The sequence below is a fragment of the Anopheles merus genome, chromosome 3L (assembly GCF_017562075.2).
Source record: "Anopheles merus strain MAF chromosome 3L, AmerM5.1, whole genome shotgun sequence".
NCBI lineage: Eukaryota > Metazoa > Arthropoda > Insecta > Diptera > Culicidae > Anopheles > Anopheles merus.
Window position 1 is genome coordinate 22861587 of NC_054085.1, and position 15205 is coordinate 22876791.

A 15205-nucleotide genomic window follows, 5' to 3' on the forward strand; every position below is an offset into this window, starting at 1 on the left:
GCTACAGTTGAGGGATAAATATGAAAATTAATTATTACCACATGCAGTGTTGAAAGCTGAACAAGCCTCCTTTTCAATACTCCTATCCCTGAAGAGCTTCGAAGAAACCTTCGTCCGTACAGACGCATTCCATCGTCCCGCAGCGTTTACATTTAATTGGACAGAAATTTGCTATCGCTCCATCCACGTGTGTGGAGGTTCTGCCGATGGTTTACCAACGTCCCGGGAACCACCAAGTGTCGTCCCTCATTTCACCATGGCGTCTAATCGGTGGCGATGCATCGCTCTCTAATCCCTTTTGCTTCCCTTCTCCATGGGCTTGACCACCACATGTGCACCACTGCTAGATATATTTTACCTTATGAGCTGCTACCCGCATGACGGGCATGTTTGCCGGATGTTTTATTGAGACGAAACGTGATTACCGGTGTGCAAGATGCGGCTCAGACCAGGTGGCTTAACCACTCATTTGATGTGTGTGTGTATGTGTGTCGATTTGCAAATGGCATTCTTCGCAAATGTGTGGCCTCCGAAAGATGGTAATGCGCTCATTTGCATACTCTCCTCTTCTCGGTGTAGAGCCCTACTCAACCCCGTAGCAAACCGGCAGGCATCGTGATCGTGACGATGAAATTCTTGTACACGACCCGTCCAAACCATCCACCGAGTCGGAACCAGAAGCGATAATTCACACACAGGCCACAGGAGATTGAAGTGCGATGATCTCTCTGTCAGGTAGCGGTGTGATAATGAAGCGCGCGCGCGCACGCTTCTTCCCGCAAAAGCGGCACAGAAGGAGGGTGCCGAGTGGTGCTAATTGTATGCTTGGCCTAAATCGCACTGTCTCCCGTGCGTTTTCTCCCCTTCCCTTGAGCGTTGTGAAACTGTGTGTTGTGCCCCGACGAGAAGGTTATGCTAGCGGTGCGAAAAATTAGTATTTCTTGCGCGAAGACTGTTCTTCGGCGAGGTGATAATGGATGAATCTCGCTACTCGTGAAAATATGACCGACACGGTTACTAAATTGTTGTCTCTTTTTTGTTCTCTCTGTTTGAGTGTACGGTCCCACGGTGGGAAGAATTGGAAGGCAGTCGAATTGGAGCAGAAATGGAAAACTTTCCCTTTTCGCTCCGAGAAACACCCCTTCTGCCGAGATAAGTAACGGCTTTAAGGCTGGTCCCGACACTAATCGGTTCCCATTAAACATCCATAATTTTTCGATTAACAGCTCCCCATGGTAAATGTAAATTTGTGGCCAAATTTCTATGCTACACTGGGTTCTGTTTTATGGTGCATTTGACATTCAAATTGTGTCCTCTTTCGCCGACGCGACGAACCACCGTTATCACGTTAAGAGCCCGCATAAACGATTGATCGTTTTGCCATTTTGTGCGGATTATGCTTCCCCCGTGGGTTTTGGGGCGGGCAGAAGCACCACACTGAGCGACTTCTCAGCACGCTGAAATTTCACTTTCGCTCGTCGAACGAAAATGAGAATGGCCGTACGGGGTAGGGCTCCCACAGAGACGGAATGCGCATTTAACCGAAAGTGATCGAAAATGGGGAGCAACAAGAAGCGCGCTTAATAAATTCCACCGGAGGTGTGGTATCGTTGTTTCTCTTTCATTTTGCAGCAGCTGAAGATTCACGCCCCTCTTTATGTCTAACCCCTGCAGCGCGGCACGATAAACTAGAGGAAACCCATCCTCCCAAAACGTATCGAAAAACAGTAGAAAATCGCAACAAATTTTCCTTCGCGCTACCCTGCTTCGGTTAGGAAGAAATGGGTGGCAAGCAAAAAAGGTTCGTCGCTTGTTGTGGTTCGGGGTTTTTTTTTTTTTGCTTATCTGTTTAGAAATAAATTGGCGGACAACAACACAAGCGCAAGAGAGCGCCGGCAGACTCGAAAGCGAAACCAAAATTCAAGTTGCAGGTGGGCGCAAAATAGTGAAGAAGAAAGAAAAAATCCCCGGCCTCACGGCGGATGGGCATCGAACAACAGATTATGTTGAAAATGAAAACTCTCCTCCCCGCTGTTGAGCCGCCTCTGTGTGTGTGTTGATGCTCGATGAGCCGAAACCGACAAGCCTCGGATCAGCATCAAACCCCCATCATGGTACCTGCATACGGGGGTATGTTTTCTATGCTTGCCTTTTTTTGCTATGTTTTAATGGGCGCTAAGCTTAAACTTTTGCTTTAATTCATGTTCTCCCGTTGCTTGTTTGTTGGTGCTCAAATTGATTTTTTCTTTCGTTGTTTACTGCCGCGCTGCTTCCCTTTTCGTGTAGTGCCCTATGGGAGGATGGAAGCACCAAAAGAAGACCGCCCCATGGCAAGAGGGAAACTTCCCGTTGAGCTTTTAGGCAGCGAAAGTGAGCATCAATCGCACGTGATGCTAGAGCTGACGCATCCGAAAAAAGCGTTTGTTTACGTTTAACCTCGCGCCAAGCGATTTCGGCCAGCAAGACTTCAACGGTGGCCTAAGCGAGGAACCTTTAAAAAAAAAGCCAAATGAGGAGATTGGGATCTTGCACGTGAACATAAACCTACTGCCCGACTGAAACACACGCCGCGCACGGTCAGTGCCGTCACGCACAACTCATCGCGCACGGGGTACTGGTTTTCCTCATCGAAAAGGGTAGAGGATTTCCCGGTCGAGTTTTTTTATTTATATTTTGCTACTTTATGCCATAAAAATTGAGAGTTTTTCAAACATTCAAAGGCACACCGTTGGCCGTTCGTTCACCGTTGAGCTTGAACCTTCGAAACAAAGAGGTAAGTGCGGCTGCCAAGTTGTGCCAAAATTAAGGTCAAAACACGTGATGTTGCTTGCTCACGCTGCGAACGCAGCGAAGGAAGACCAATTAGCCGTGATTGATTTTAGCGATGCGTTTTGCTGGTTGGAGGATGAATTTTTGGCCAGAAGCAAGCACAAAAAATGCGAAGGTTGTCTCCCTCTTCTGCCCCGCGCCACCTGTCCGATCGGTGATTAGCGGATTTGCAATGGAGCCGAGCAGCAGCAGTAGTAATAGCCGTATCTTGGCGGGCGGAAGTTAAAGCTACAGTCAGTTTTTAATGATCCATTCGAACTCTGCTAGCTATTCGTTTTCTTCCTTTACGAATCACGATGATGTTCAAATTATGATGTGGGGAGGGGGCACACATTTAAAACAAGGCGATCGATCCAAGCATTCAAACATCAAACATTTATCGATCGATTTTGTACGATGATATTCAAAGTTTGGGTTTTCCGAAGCAGGAAGTAGCATAAACGATGAAACTCATTATCCAAGGAAGTGATTGGAAGGTAAATACTCGCAATCGATTTGTTTGCTGGAAGGCTGCGTACCGACACATTCGTTTGAAATGATATAAATTTAATTATTTGTTTGTGCTCCATTTGATAATTGTTTTCATATCTCCGCTCTTGTAACAGTGCCAATTTAAATTTACTTCAAAATTTAAAATACTCCATTATAAAGGTCTAGTTGCACTCTTCATCCAACCTCCAAACTAGCTTTATCTAACATCTAAACACCAGCCCGCTTTATCATGAGCTGCAATAGCGCATTGTTTCGCGAAAAAAACTGCCCCAAATACGTACCATTATGCTTTGTTTTGTTTGACTTTTGCTCATTTTTTGCTTCTTCTTTTTCTTGCTCCCGCGCCCACAAAGTGATGCAACGCGCTGAGAAACACTGATTGTTCAAAGCAACTTACGCAACTTAAACGCTTCGATCAACTGGCCCCGCGGGCGGTTAGGAGGAAAGAGTTTTCCGAGTGAGAGTAATTTTCCGATTCACTGGAAAAGCAATCCGCAATGACTTCTGCTGGTCTTTCCCCATTTTCTTGACTCTGTCTTTGCGCCCACCCGGTCTCCACATATGTAAATGATGATAGCACATGAAAACGTATGTTGCGACTGGGTCAGAGCCTACTCCTCCGTCTGCATTGCATCTTTCTTCATCGGCAATTTTCCATACGCTGACCACTCGTCGGTCGGGGTCCGTCTGTGTGTCGGTAGACCATCGCGATGTAAGCAAATTTTATCAGACGTTTCCTACGCCTTTCCATGTCCCTCCCTCTTGCTCTGTAGCTTTCCAGGGACGCAGTCTTGTGTTCGCCTCGTTCGGTTAAATCGGCGGAGGGTGGCCGGTAAGGGAGCAAGCATAAGTGTGCCATTTATGATATCATCAAACGAAACGCAAGGGAAAGGGGAAACAATTCCCTCGTTCATCGTTTAGCTCTTCACCAGCTTTTATCTGGCCTTGTTTTCTTCTTGTCTTGCTCGACGCCGGACACATCATCACCTCGTCCGCTCATTTGCATGATGGTGGTCGTGGGGATGCATCGCGGCGCATTGTCGGTTACGAAACAGCTTCGCCGTTTTGTTGCAGCAGTAACAGCCAAAGCTCACTACTGACACGGTATTGTGTCTTCGTGCGCGTTGTGTGTGATCTTTTTCCCTTATTGTTCCCCTCCGTTTGGCAGATAAAGCCTTCCTTTCTTAATCGAATGTTGATCTTTCTTTTGCGCGTGTGTTTACTGCTTTTTTTGTGTGCCAAGCTACAACTCGTTCCGGTTTACCTTCAAACGAGAAAGATAGTCCCTGTGTGTGGCTGGGTGGCGACTGCCCAGCAGCTTAAGTTTAATATTTGCTATTTAAATGCTGTTGGGAGTGATGATAACTATGTGCAGTGTTTTATTTTCAGCTGTAGAAACACTTTTCTTTTATTTTAAATGTTTCTGGACGTCTAAAATTAAATAAAAGTTTAATCGAGCCATATTAATTATTAACATGAAATGGGAAATTATATGGTTTCTTTCTTTTTCCGTTTAATTAAGAGTTGAATAAGCCAAAATTTAAGGCATTGATCCGATAATCATACTTTGTTTTCGAATAAAAGATAATCAGAGTCGAATGAATCCAAAAGGCTTAAAATCTATAAAAGTCAATAAAACAAATTAAAAATTAAAATTTAAAAATAATCAGTTCGTTAAATGAAATATTTCAACCGGTTTTCTACCGGTTCAACTAGAATTTTTGAAAATTTTCATCATGTGAAACGTTTCATTAGTTCCACAGTTCCATCGTCATAGCACTGGTGGCGCTAGCGTCATCCAAGAGAAAACAATAAAATGCGAGAGAAAACCTTTGCTGTTTGAATCGATTGTGCTGTTTCATTTGTTTTAAATTATTTCTTTGGATTTTATTTAGTTTTGACAGGTTTTTTTTTTTCAAATAAAAAATTATTATCTCAACAAAACTTAAACATATAATAGAAAAGTTTTTGTGTTCCATTGCACCACTCCCCGATTAACAGACGTCTGTTAATAACCGTTTACCATTTTTCGTACATTTTATTTAAAGATTATCCAGTTTTTTTGTGTTATTTTTTTACTCTACCCTTGGTCAGCATTGAAACCTCAGACATCACACATCAAACTCAGTTGTTCTTCATCCAAAACGTTTCCTTCATCTTCTGTACGAAGCAGTGCACCTGTCCCGCGCTCTGGCCGGCAAAGAGATCAGTTGCATCGGTTAATGCGTTTCCCCACACAAACACACACACACGCACGCTCACACTTATCGCTGACCAATCGTTAGAACAGTGTTCACTCACTCACCTGCCGCTCAACATCCGCTTCTGACTTTATCCTTAAAACGAAGCGAAAAAGGGCCGCACGCCCCTTCGACCGTAGGCATTACGCCCCATCATCAATGCTGATTGGACGTCATTAAACATAATTTGCAATATTCTTCCCATATTTTTGGACTGCTCTGCTGCTGCTGCTTCGGTTTTGCACACTCTATTTTGGCCAACAGCGCATATTCGGCTGTAGTTACGCTTCCCCGACGCCGCGACATGGTGTGTTGGCTTGATGACGTGTGACACATGGTAAATCGGTCGCGAGCCGCCGTGTCAGTTTTGCCGTTTCGTCAACTTCCTAATACATCATTTGCATAATCGAACGCGCATAGGTGCGGAAGGGAGTGGCGGTGCCGTGGTGGCAAATGAGGTGCGAATGCGTTTATTTTAAGTGACGAAAGAGATGGTGAATTTAATTAAAAGTGGAAAGAAAAAAGGGTCTAAAATAGGACCCAAAGACAATTCCTTTGAAGTAAACAAAGAAAAAAGCATTTTTCAAATTGCTATTGAGTTTCGAACAAAATAATGCAATTGCTCGCTTACACCTTAGCTTAAAAATCTCATCCACCGGGTCACCGCAGGAAACTTTCCATCAAATCAGCTCAAATGCTCGCTGCGAGCCCGGAGAAAAGTTGTTAAAACAGGACCATAAACTCTGTCCATCCTTGTGGCACCTGGCGTTTTGTTGGTTTCGCTTTTGCGCTTTGCCTTCCAAAAAAGTGTGCCTCACGGTGTGTTGCTGCTGCGTTCGGCCCGTTGCCAGTGGAGGCCGCATGTGGAGGAATTCTGTTACTCGAAGGACCTTTTCCTTTCCTCTTTTAGAATCGGATTTCTTCCATTCCAGAACGCTCCTACCAGTTGGCTAGGTACGGTTAGAGATGTTGTTTTGCTTCTCCACTGAATTGCACCACAAAGTGCATCTGTGTCAAGGGCCAAAAGGTCGGGCAATGCATGTTGTTGGGTTTGTGTTTTGTTTCTCTCCCGCACCCGCACACCCTGCTTTGACAGGTTAATGCTGCATAAGTAAGTAATATTCTTCACACTCTTCTTCGGGCTCACTGTTTGCCTGGAAGAGCAAAAGCCTAAAGCAAAGTCGCGCGTTTGTACATCCCTGCCGTGGACAAAAAACCTGGCAGCTGCAGATGTTCTGGTTTACGCTTTCCGTCCTTATTCCCGTTCATCCTCGGGCACCCACACTCATCCGAACGGTCCTCCGGCTTGATCGATTGTATCTCGTTTATTTGTGCGTACTTTTCTCCACCCGCTCGAAGCAAAAGATCGTTCGATCGCTCTGCTTGGTGAGATGCAATTACAATAAAAAAGCTAAATCGTTTTTGACGCCATCATGCGGGGCCAATGTATCCCATTCCTTCAGCTGGCAGCTGTTTTTAATAAAATCCACTTATTTGGAAAGGTTTTCCGGGCCCATCCTAAATAGATAGAAATCTAAATAACGCTCCGTCATCACCGGCGCGTAAACTTCAGGCACCAAATGGGCAGTTTTTAAACCGCTGAGCATAGAACTCATTTCCAAACGCCGACTTCACCACCGAGAGAATGTCGCTAACAATGGCGACACACATTTGATACACATTTAGCTCACACAGCATCACTTCCGCACCGCAACAGAAGCACCGGAGCACAGGGGCTTGCTGCTGGACACGGACCGTCAGTAGTTCACCGGAAATCCGGATAGAGTTAGCGCTTCGGCTTGGCTCAAACCGTGCCGCCTTCGTTTGTGTGTTAATAGTTTGTGATCAATTAGTCACACCGAGCACAAATTGCTCTGGTTTGTGGGGGCAGCTTGGGCCGCCGCGTCTCCCCGCTGATCACGGTCCACGAATTATTTATCGTTTTGTCACTTTCGTTTCGGTAGGTTATATGCAAATCAAGCAGAAACTGGCCTAGCAAAAGCTTTTAAAATGTCGCCCTTTTTTAGGGTGGCGTGTAGCGGTAATGGTGATGGTAGCTATAAAAAAACGACTGCAACTGTCAACCAATAGGGCTGATTTATTATTTTGCATGTGGGGTTTATTGTTATTGTCGCTGTTGCTGCGGAACATTAGGGTAAAAGCTCAAAGCGAGTTAAAAATGTAAGCTTTTTAAAGGGAACGGGTTAAAGCCATCATTTATGCATTACTTTAACCCTTTTGCTTGGATAAGCGTTCATAGAGCTAATGGTGAATCGCTTAGCCGTGGGGATCGATAAAAACGGTCCTATGAAATTAGGAATGTGATTGTCCGTGTCACTTGCCCACTTGTACTTCAACAATTTATTAAACAATCTTACATTTAAAATTCCAGCGAATCTCTAGACCAACGACTATTTTGCCCGAGATTAAAAAGTAATAAAAAGCTTTCGATACGAAACATTCGATAGATGAAAATCTAAATGATCAGTCCAGTCGTTAAATTAGGATCCACCCCAACTAGTGGTGGGAGCTCGGAATCGGACCTACCCGATTCCGATTCCGTGTTCGGTATCAATTCCAGAGCTGATTCCGATGCTGGAATTGATTCCGATTCCGGAGCCGATTCCAGAGTTGGTTCCGGAGCCGATTTCGGAGTTGAATCCGTAGCCCATTTCGGAGTTGGTTCGGGACCCGATTCCGGAGTTGAATCTGGAGCCGATTCTGGAGTCGATTCCGGGATCGGAATCGGCTCTGGAATCAGAAACTTCTCCGGAATCGGAATCGACCTGGGAATCGCAATTTGCTCTGGTAAGGGAATCAGGCTTGACTCCAGAAATAGAGTTAGCTCCGGAATGAGAATTAGTTTTTGAATTGAAATAAGAAGTGTGGGAAGCGAACTAAGTCCGGGAATCTCCATGTGAGTATCAGTTACAAGTAAATTTTGATTCTTTGCCGCTATCAACGCGTAGCATCATTGAACCCAAACGCCTATCCCTATGAAGATGCCGAAACCGACTACGTTTCAAAGCTAATTCTGATTTCGGAGTGTATTCCGATGACGGAGCCTATTTTGATTCCGGAGCCAATTCCGGAGCTGATTCTGATTCCGGAGCTAAATCCGATTCCGGAGCCGATTCCGGAGCCGATTTCAGAGCTGATTCCGGTACCAATACCGGAGCCGATTTCAGAGCTGATTCCGGAACCAATTCCGGAGCCGATTCCGGAATCAATTAAGGAATAAATTCCGGAACCGATTCCGGAACCAATTTCGGAGCCGATTCCGGAATCGATTCCGGAAACTAATACCGGAAACTAATAGCGGACCTACTATCCGGAATCGATTCCAGAAAATTTCTTAGCTAGCCGGAATCGATTCTGACGAAATCTTCATTTTTCCCATCACTAATTCCAACATTTCAACACTTCAACTAACGAATTAACTCTGTCTATCGGTCACGCTAGCGGTTGGTAAGCCAAAAGCAAAAGAAGCTTTCTTTTCCAGCCTTTCTTCAGCTTTAAATTATTAAAATCAGTTTCCATGTTAGACCAAGCGTTGCTTAAGCAATCCCACCACGCTCGGGAACAATCAATTTGCACTTTTCAAAGTGTGAAATAATACCTAATGTATCAATTATCATCCTTGTGCTCCACAAATTTTCAGCCTTCTGGGAGAGTTTCGGGAGTGCTTCCCGGGAATTCATAATTCCAAGTTTTTTGCCAAACGACCAAAATATATGAAATTTAAAGCGTTTGTGTCACGCCAGATGTTTGGTGTTTCAGCAACTGAAACGACGATACAGCTAAGAAGTAATTTGCATAACTCTTTCGGGGTGCGTTCCGTTGCCGTAGAAGTCACCCCTCACGCCTTCCTCCGCTTGGGCGAGAAGCATGAAAAATGTTCAAAGAAACAAAAAAAAGGATTCGAAAATAAAATATGTGTATCGAATTTTGAAACGGACGCCCAACGATGGATGCTTTTTTGTGTGTCCTTTTGCTGGGCGGGGGCTCGGACCTGTGCGGTGTTAGGGGTAGGAAGCCACATAAACTCCAAGCGACGACATGATCATCGTCCGTCACCTGGCGTTGTTTTTGGAGCAACACAGCAACAACAAACAGGCGAACCACGGTTTTGAAGACGGCCGTCGGCCAAAAATCCTTTCGAAGATAATCGTGACCGGAATCGGATTATGTTGCCGGTCCGAAACTCTTGCCCAGCAGTGTGCTTTAAAAAGTTTGCAGCTTGCTTTCCGCCACACCGTCGCCGGGATGGAATCATCCTCCCCAAAAGCAAAGAGGTACAAATTAGAGTTTCTGTTTAATGTTTGGTGAACCCGCTTCAGGTGACGCATCGGCAAAATGTGGGGAAAGCCGATCGCATCCACCGAAGGGAGCATAAAACAAGCTAACGAACATCTGCCTGTGTCTGGGGCATCGAGTCCTTTTTTTTATTTGGCGCTCTTCTTTTCTCTCCCTTGTTGATGCCCAAAATCGGCAGGACGACGACGATCGCTTACATAATTATCTTTTTTTTGTCCAAGTCTGTGTGGGTTGGGGAGAAGAGGAGGGGCATTTTTAATGCTCTGTTCATCATGCGAGGTAGCTTTACTTTTGATTTCTTTCTCCGGTACACTTCATACAGCGCGGCCAGGTGTTGCACGAACGTGCGTTGTTTTTAAAAAAACGTAAGCAAAATGAACAGCATGGCATAATGTATCATCACACGATGCAACTCTTTCACCACGCCTGTGGGCGGTTGTTATGAGGAGCGACATCAAATGGACCAAAAAGGAATCAATAAATAACAAAAAAACAGTGAAACCATTTTTTTCCTCTTTTGTACCACTCCCCAAAGTGCGCACGGTGAACCGAACTTTCTTATCGTTTGTATTTTTGTGTTTAACATAACACGCTTCTTGCTGCTGGGATTGAAGCGACATCTCGCCTCGACCGTCCCCATGGACCATCGAGTGCACAAAGTTTGCCTTTGAAGGCTGGTTTTATTTTTGTATTCCCTTTTACGGCGCCCGCGTTTTCAGCAAGCATGCGAGATTGCATTTTCAACTGGAGAGCTTTCGACAGCATCAGAGGCAGCAGCAGCAGCAGCAGCAGGTGCTCCAGCATATCAAAAAGCCGGTTCGGGTTTCGCGGGCGCGCGCGCTTACTTTTGATTGCGGAGATTTCGAGCCAACTCTTCAACAGGGTCGTGAGCAGGTGCGCACTTGTTCTTCGCGAAACCCGACCAAAAAGTACTCGCCATCGTTTCAAACTCCGCACAATCAAAGATTGCCTGGATGACGAGTGGTCTCTGGTGCGGTCCAAGGTACGTCCGGAGTTGTTGCCAATATTTTTGCACTTTTGAATATGTAGAGCCACAGTTTGACATGCAAAAGTAGAAGGACCGGAGGTTGTGCGCTGCAGTTTGTTCCTTTTCTAGGTAACAGTAGTTGCCAGTTCACCGAAGCTAATCCGAGAAAACAGTGTGCAAAGCCATTTAAAGCGATGTAAACGCTTGCTGCGTTTTACCGACTCTCCATCGTATCTGCCGAAAAGCAGCAACAAAGCTTCACAATACAATCCAATCGTCACAGGAGCGCGTATTTGTTAGAAAGATGTCGCTTGTCCCGGGCAAGAAAGGCGGGTGGGCGAGATCCCCGTTGAATAACGTTATGCATCAGCTGGAAATGGATTTTGCTTTTCCTCCTTCAAACTCATGCCCAATCCACCAGAGCGTTAAATAATAATCCGGAAGGATAAACCTCTCTCGCTGCAAGAAGCCGCTTTTCCACATAAGCCCGAGCCTCGTGTTTGCCGAGCCAGTTCAGTTTTCACTGCCTGACAGTGTACAGGCTTTGTTGTACTGCTTGCTTTTTCACTTGCTTTTTTTTTCGTTTTACCAATCCGAACGGAAATTTGAACGGCAGAGGATTGCATCGAAATGTAAGGAAATTGAATGGCATCGAAAGTAGCATGATGGTTATGGTTCGTTAGCGAGGTTTGTGTCTATTTTTTCACGACAGCTTAGAGTGAATTTTGCATTTTTATTTCACGTTTGGTTTAGCTGAAGGTGGTTCTCGTGTGGAATGGTGAAACGGAAGAACAATAAAACCTTTGCAAGCATCTACAATGAAGAATTCATGAAGTCGTGTTGCATCGTGAATGTCGTCATTCAAATAAATCAGTTCAGGCTCAACTCTTATCATGGATATCAAAAAAGTGTCATCATTTATAATATTTCTGTTTTACCCTTGGAGTAACGGAAGAATATTATATTCCATAAAATTAGGGTTCATATGATACGCTTCTAATATTTCCAAACTCCTTCATATGATTTGTTTAATCACTAATTAATGTATCCTTGGCACTTCTTGGTAAGGAAGCATTAGGGCAGAAACATGTGGTTTGGGTTTGTTTTCCGTCAAACTCAAATATTTAAAGGGTTTTTTTTTTGTCGTAAGTTGTTCTGTGATGCTACGAAAGAGTTTTACCTTTAAAAAAAGAAAGACATTCACACACAGAGAGAAAAAAATCCTCACATACACACCCAAATCCGCAGTAAACATGCCGCCATGCAGTAAAGCTTCTTCAGCCCTGAGGCGAACGTGTAGGAATGGTCGGACGCAAAACGCAACAGATGATCCCAACCGAGCAGCTGCTACCGATTTTTCTGTTTTTTTTCGCTTCACTTCATTTCTCAAGTTCCCTTGAAGTTTGTGTCCTCCGTCTTCGATATCATTCGCGTCCGCGTCTGTGCTCTCTGTCTCCTTGGGCAGTATTATCGATCGACAAACCAGCCACTCCAACTAGCCGGCTTAACGCTTGTTTTGATTCCTTTGAACTTGAGGCTCACCAAAAAAACTGCTTCTTTTGATGACAGCAAGCACTTACCAATGCGAGAGTCTGCCATGCGACGACAAGTAAGATGTAGCCTACAATCCTTTTACAGCAACGCTGTAGTGTTTGTGTTTGAAATCTTCTGTCTGGTGACAGCAAACCCCAGTCCGCCACGTGTTGCTTCTCCCATTCTGTGTCCTGTTTAAATATTGATCCTTGAAGAACGCACATCAAGTCACGATCAAACAATCCTGCGCTGCAATAACGTGGGCTCCATGCACTTCTTCGTCCTTGCGGTAACAACTGTTTGAAATTCGAACTCCGAATCGAATGGAATCGTGTAAACCATACCATCAATCAAAAGCGTATGCTGCTCACGGCTCTAAACGAATGGAGTGTCATGTGAGCACGGCATAATAAGCATGTCCCCTTAAGGGATAATGCTGTGTGAAGCGTCAAGCTTCTAATTATTTTCCTTGCTTCCTTGTGGTGAACGTTTTTTATCCCCGAAACTATGTTTCTAACCGCTCGTTTACGGAAGCTCTTTGCCGATTCGATGTGGAGCGAAATTAAGCGGAAAAAGCTAATGTTTGAAGTTGGGACGCAACACACGGAAGCTACCTGTACTGTCTTGTATGGGATTTGCTGTTCCAGAGTCCTGAGATCAAATAATCAATTAACATAGTTTTAATTTTAGTTTCATGGGAGTATCCGAGCAAATGAGTTTGGAGCGTTCTCTAGCTTTTTGTGTGCATTTTCTTCAAAAAAGGATACACTTTGAAAGGAAAGATCGATCGATAGCGTTTGCTTATTTTGCCGATTCATTTTCTCTATCGTAGAGGAGGATCTTTTCGCCATCCTAAGCTAAAATCTTCAGCTTCTATAGAATCGTTTTTCCTTTCAACTAAGCACCAAAAATTGAAATCTAACATCTTTACCATATCCACCCGACAAAAAAAAACTCTAATCCTGTAGCAACCAAAGCTTTTAGGAAAATATAGAAAAGAAATATAGTTGACGAGAGCTGCCACACTGCCAACGGTGGTCCCATAATTTAATCAATTCGCAAAGAGAACCATTTCTACACAATAGTAACAGTTTTCTCTATGGGAAACGCTTCAGGTAAGGATCGTAGGTAGAAAAAGTATGTTTTACAAGAGCATCAACCAAAAAAAAAGGATCACCTCAAAGAAAAAGTGACATTTTTTCCCCTGCTGAGCTACCATATCCTCCCGCTACACCGCACCGTTTTGCCAACGCCATAAAAAGGATGCAGAGAGCCTATTATTGGAAGATTTTTTGTCTCCTTCTCTTGTGTTATGGTTGAACATAAGGCAGACGAATCTAGGGCCCAGAGGGCAAAGCTTTGCTGGCGAATGCATTTTTACGCCCGATTTGAATCGCTCTGGCACACGATTAGTTGCACAGAGAGAAGACGGAAGGTGATGGAAAATTTGCTCCATTCCAAAGGACATTCCAAAAAGGCTCAGGCCGTTCCTTAAGTAAGAATATACCCTATGTAGTAAGGAGAGAGAGAGCGAGAGACGGTGTAACGAAAGACATAGCCAGGATTTATTTTGCGCTGCCTTCGTCGCGGTAGTGATTCGTCAAATATTTGAACTAATCGAAGGCTCAGCAGCGTTCCCGAGCAGCTCTCTGGTGTACATCCGCCTATACCGGAACTATTTTCCGAGCCTGTACCTTGTACCACTCAAATATTGATTATTTTTATCTCCTTTTTTACGCAATATTTTTATTCACAAGTGGTCGTACGGTTTTTTTCCAGGATTTTCCTGTCGATATGCTCGCTGTTTTCTCCTGCAGCAAATTTTGCGCTATAAATAGCAATCGATAGAAGCGGTGGTGCCGCATGTAGTTGTCGTCATGGTTCTTTCAATAGTATGGTTTAGAGAGGCTTTGGCTCCTGCGGAGTTCTTTCGCCTCGGTTCTTTCAATAGTGGTAGAATTTGGTATACACGATATTCTGATTTCCATGGGCGCGCACCGTTGAACGACCCGGTATGAGGTGGCGCTTCCCCGGGTTTGTGAGGAAGGCAATAAATCGAATAGCAAAAATGTCATCCCTCTTTGATTTCGCTCGCAGTAGCAGCATGTGTCGATGTCCTTTTGGTGAATCACATGTCACATGGACGATAGGTGGTACTGTAGCAGAAGCTATTGGAATGCAAATATTGACCCGGTTTGCTGCCGGTCGGCACCGATGACCGTGTGCCAGTCGTGTAGAAGAGCTCAGGGGCAGTAAAAGCGTGTAACGTTGGTTTGATGTGTGTTCGAGGGGAGATGTAAAGTATTTGTGACGCGTGTCTCTCGTACGGATAGGTACTATTTTTAGGTACACGAAAAGAAAATATTAATTTAGATTTTTTTTATCCCAGAGACGCAACGATGTTCAGGAAATGGATTAATGGCTGGTGTTTTTTATATCACTTTCAACTAAAAATTACGATCCCTGTCCGAAAAAAAGCTTTATTACAGCTGATACGTGCTTATTTTACAAATTCTAAGCATTACTGCGTTCGAAGACTACATCCATCAGCTCCGGAACGACCGTTGGGGGTTGTTGCCTCAAGTAATCCTTTCATATTTCAACCTACATCGGACAGTCCATCCAACTAACTGAAACTAGCAACATCTTCGTACTTTTACGCAACTTGTTGTCTTGCTGTTCGCTTTATTATTAGCTCAACCCAAAACAGCCTTTCTTCCAATCCCTTCCCTGTTGCTCACCGGTTGAATAGCCATTGCAACCAGGTCAGAGCGGCAACCCATTTCGAGAGATCGTACCAAAAGGA

General features: G+C 44.5%; 1 protein-coding gene across 4 annotated transcripts in view; it reads left to right on the forward strand.

The window, feature by feature from the left end:
- LOC121599906 (IQ motif and SEC7 domain-containing protein 2) overlaps nt 1-15205 on the forward strand; it is a 91042-nt gene that overhangs the window by 34850 nt on the left and 40987 nt on the right. The window lies entirely within an intron of this gene.